Here is a 5400-nt window from a genome sequence, read left to right on the forward strand (position 1 = left end):
AAGCGTTGCTCTTGGCACTCCCATAAAGCCTGGGAATAAGAGGGCCTGGGCTGCCTATGGTGACTGTACAAGGGCATTACTCCACCCCCACCCCTACCCTCCCCATCCTGTCCTACAATTGTCATCTTCTGTGGCCCACATCCCAGGCTGCCTCAATAAAGATTTATTCCCTAACCACAGAGATCCATGGGAATTGGGGGCTATATCTTACTCATCATTATGACCCCACCCCACCCTGCAGTGTGGTGCATAATGTCCTGCACACAGTCGGTGCAAAATAAATACTTGCTGCATTGAATTAGATGAAAGAAAACCTGGACTCCCACTCCGGATCACTAGACATTACAGTGAGGCTTCACACTGACACTTGTAAACGATCTGGTTCAGGGTGATCCTGACCATGAACAAGTCATTGTGGGCAATTGGCTTTTTTTCCCCTTAGCATTCCTTCATTCCTGTCTCTAGGAATGACAACACAGAACCTGGGGAATTTTTTTTTTTAATTCTCAGATCTTAACTCAACATTGGAGATATCATCATTTCTAGGATTACAGCTGTGAATTTAGAAAAATAATAATAATAAAAATTCATTGAAAAAAGACAAAGAAATTTATTAGTTCTTGCAACGGAAAATCAGAATCAGGTATGGCTGGATCAGGGGGCTCAGATAAGGTAATTTCTAGTAGGCTTCTTCCTCATAGTGTCCCTTCTTTAGATTTAAGAGGTTCTGAATGAACACTGTGGCAGATGCTACTCCCAGTCTCTGTAGGAGACCCACATTTCTCGGAGTCATCTCCTTGAAAGCCATCTTTATAAATGAAGCAGCAGACATTCCCTGTCCTCCAAGTCCTTTCCAAAGAACCACTCCCTGCAAGCCCTTCTCAAAGCTCCAGACTTGATCCTTTTATATCCTCAGTGTGAGCAAAGGGCTATCTAAACACTCACCTTGATATCTAATACCTGTTGTATTTGGCTGCTTCACTCGAAGCTATTAGACATTCCATTATATAATTTCTGTGCAGCTGTAGGCAAAGTTGGAAGTGAATATTGATCTTGATTTAGCTTGATCTCAAAGCTAAAATAACTTAGAAAGGATCAGAATGAGTGATGGAGGCTTGGAAGTTCTGCTCATGGGATTGAGGCATGTATACCTCATCCCCAAGTCTCTGTTTTCTCATCAAGATTGCCTTCACAGGGGTGTGACTGAGATTCAACAAGGCAGTGATTTGCACGGAGCCACTGTAGGTCCAGGATCATAACAACAAATCATTGTTGTTGTATAATCACATGTATGAACACTAACTCAGTTCTCACAGCAAGCCAATGTAACAGGCTCTGTTGTTAACACTCCCATCTCACAGGCAAGATCATTAAAGCACAAGGTGGTTGAATAACTTGCCAAGGTCTTCTGGTTAGTAAGTAGTAAAGATAGAATTTGAACCTACAGAGGTGAACTCTAGGACCTTGGTCTTCGTCACTGTGCCATACAATCTCCTGGTAAGTTGTAGCTCCTTTGCCCCTGTCCCTTGAATTGAATTCAGCTGACTTTGCCTCAGTCCTCCCTGCCATATTGTCCACACCTAGTTCCATCTTCATTATAGCTTGACAAGTTACACAGCCCTGTGAGGTCGATTGCACCAAAAACTTGGAGTTTTAGCTTATGGATGGAGGTTTGGAAGAGTTTGCACAAATCTGTGTCTTGGAACAAATCTGGTTTTTTATATACGAGACAGTCTGCATGCCAGATTTATGAAGCCAATATATATTCGCCATTTGGACGAGGATTCTCTGGGGGATAAAACCCAGTGGCTGGCTATTAACAAAGAAAACAAATCTATCACACTACTTGGCAGGAAAGAGTGCCGTACTTCCAAGTGACATCAGGAAAATGGGTTGTGTCTTTTTCCCACCAACTGGCAACCACATTCTCTACAGAGGGAGCCAGCCTGTAGCCCAATGCAGCCTGTAAGGTAGGAGCCATGCTAGGCCTGACCCTTCTACCTGGTGTCATTAGGGAGGCAGGCGGTTCTCATGTGGTCATGACACCTCCTGAGAGTATGACTCAGGGCTATTACTTCCCCTGCTTGAGCCTGTCTCCCCACCGATAAAACAGAGGGAGGGGTGAACCAGAGGATGCTGAAAGTTCCCCTGCAATGTATGATTGCAGATCCAGAGTCTGTGCATAGTGCACAGTCAGTGGTTTGGATGCTAAGGAGCATCCATAAGACACCAAGAAAGATGGAAATCCGCATTTTGCAATCAGAGGTGTTAAGTAAAGGAGGGTCAGGAGGAAAGCTTTAGGTTCTCGGGATCTCAGAATAGGTTTCCATCTTTTCTAGCTCCTATCCTATTGTACATATACCCTGACAGAGAGTGAGAAGAGATGCTGGGCTGTTGTCTCATGTTGGATCTTTTTGATTGCTAGAAACATGAACTTTTTTTTTTTGTAAGTCCCTAAGACCTCAGCCCAGAAAGGGAAGTGATGCACCTGGGCTTGAGGGACTCCTATTCTTCTTCAGATCTTACTGGACATAAGCTTCAGTCTCTAGGAGCCGCTTCCTCTCATAGCCAGAAATCAAATGAGCAGTGCAGGGTAGTGGTTAAGCATTTCAATCTGCCTGGGCTTAAACTGAAGCTCTTCTACTTATTAACTTTGTCCCATAGGCAGATCTGTTACTCTGTCCAAGCCTCAGTATTCTCAATTGTAAAATGTAGATGATATATGAAACTACCCCAGAAAATGTTGCAAATACTAGTGTGTTCAGAAACTTTTAGCTATGATGATGATAATGATGTCACAGCTTTGCCATTCAAGCCACAAACAGTCTTCCTAATCTTTAGTCTAATTGTTATAGGTTGGTTTTGGACCATTCAAAGCTGGTCACGTGGGAAGTTACTCTGATTGACTCACCCATGAGGCAGTCAAGAGAAAGGGGGAGTGCGCAGACGTAGGACTTAGAAGACGATGACAGTTCCTCGATACAATCATGTCTACTAACAGCAGCTGCTGCTGCATCACTTCAGTCGTCTCCGACTCTGTGCAACCCCATAGACGGCAGCCCACCAGGCTCCCCCGTCCCTGGGATTCTCCAGGCAAGAACACTGGAGTGGGTTGCCATTTCCTTCTCCAATTCATGAAAGTGAAAAGTGAAAGTGAAGAGCAGCATGCACAAGAAGGAATTCTGCTTTTGCAAACAGGATTGTAGGTATCCACTACAAGATGCGGTAGCAGATTCCCCATTCACTAACAAAGCCACCATTTCAGGACCTCTCACATCTGAATATGCTTTTTAACGAGGCTCTGGGTGGGGCGAGAGCAATGTATTCACAGGGCCATAGGTCTGGTGAAAGTAATATATTTAACCACTACTGATTAATACTGCTGTCTTTTCCCCATCTGATTTCCCCTCCATCATACCTTCCTCTGGGTCAGGTAATATTGGAGTGGCTGTGAGCATACTTAGTATCTGGCTAAAGGGATGTTGAGTTAGGGACACATTTATTTTTAGTTTTGTGGGCTAAATTTATGTCATTCGGTCTCTTTCACATACACTTAAGCTATTGATAGCTCACTCTGCAGGAAGAGTTTCCAGGAAAATTGTCACTCACTTAACTGACTTAGCTGGCATTATGACTAAAAGGCCAGAGATGGATTCTTACAAGGAATACAACCTATGGCAGCCGGCGGCAGAAATATGTGGTTAACAAAGGAGAAATAAAGTTTGAAATATACAAGGAAGAAGCTTATCTGGAAAATTTCTGATTCCTTCAAGCTCCCAGAGTCTCAGAGTTTGGCTGGTTTTAAGTACACACGACAACTTGGAATTTAGAGTAGGAGTAATGAGGTCTGCATAGGATAAAACTGTTTAAGTCCACCCACCACGGTGGGTGACATCTTAAAGGGCCTAGCAAGTATTTTGGAAACTCAGAAGACATAAGATGCAGAAACTTTATTCTAAATGTGGGTGTGTAGTTGGCATTTACAAATTTCATTTTCCTAATGATTAATGACATTTTCAAGTGATTATTGCTCATTTGTACATTTTCCTTTATGAAATTTCTACTCTAGTCTTCTGCTCATTAAAAAAAATGGGTTTCCCTTGCTTTTATTAGTGAACTGCATATGATCTTTTTGTATTCTGATCACAATTAAATATATTATGAACATTTTCTTCCAATCTGTTTCAACTTTTCTAATGGTGCATTTTGATGAACAAAAGGTTTAAATTTTATGAAGTATCATTTATCAGTTTACTGTTTTCTAAAAAAGATCATGGCATCCGGTCCCATCACTTCATGGGAAATAGATGGGGAAACAGTGGAAACAGTGTCAGACTTTATTCTTTTGGGCTCCAAAATCACTGCAGATGGTGACTGCAGCCATGAAATTAAAAGACGCTTACTCCTTGAAAGGAAAGTTATGACCAACCTAGATAGCATATTCAAAAGCAGAGACATTACTTTGCCAACAAAGGTCTGGCTAGTCAAGGCTATGGTTTTTCCTGTGGTCATGTACGGATGTGAGAGTTGGACTGTGAAGAAGGCTGAGCGCTGAAGAATTGATGCTTTTGAACTGTGGTGTTGGAGAAGACTCTTGAGAGTCCCTTGGACTGCAAGGAGATCCAACCAGTCCATTCTGAAGGAGATCAGCCCTGGGGTTTCTTTGGAAGGAATGATGCTAAAGCTGAAACTCCAGTACTTTGGCCACCTTATGTGAAGAGTTGACTCATTGGAAAAGACTGTGATGCTGGGAGGGACTGGGGGCAGGAGGAGAAGGGGACGACAGAGGATGAGATGGCTGGATGGCATCACTGACTCAATGGATGTGAGTCTGAGTGAACTCCAGGAGTTGGTGATGGACAGGGAAGCCTGGTGTGCTGAGATTCATGGGGTCGCAAAGAGTCGGACACAACTGAGTGACTAAGCTGAACTGAACTGAATGAGTGCTTTCTGTGCCCCGTCTTGGAAATCTCTACTGATCTCAAGATTGAAGTATTCCCTTGTGTTTCCTTTAGGAAACTTTATAGGTTATTGATATTTCTCCCAGCAATCTTGATTCCAGTTTGTGTTTCTTTCAGTCCAGTGTTTCTCATGATGTACTCTGCATATAAGTTAAATAAACAGGATGACAATATACAGCCTTGACGAACTCCTTTTCCTATTTGGAACCAGTCTGTTGTTCCATGTCCAGTTCTAACTGTTGCTTCCTGACCTGCATACAAATTTCTCAAGAGGCAGATCAGGTGGTCTGGTATTCCCATCTCTTTCAGAATTTCCCACAGTTTATTGTGATCCACACAGTCAAAGGCTTGGGCATAGTCAATAAAGCAGAAATAGATGTTTTTCTGGAACTCTCTTGCTTTTTCGATGATCCAGCGGATGTTGGCAATTTGATCTCTG

The sequence above is a fragment of the Bison bison genome, unplaced genomic scaffold (genome assembly GCF_000754665.1).
Source record: "Bison bison bison isolate TAMUID 2011002044 unplaced genomic scaffold, Bison_UMD1.0 scf7180017864302, whole genome shotgun sequence".
In the NCBI taxonomy this organism is placed as follows: Eukaryota; Metazoa; Chordata; class Mammalia; order Artiodactyla; family Bovidae; genus Bison; species Bison bison.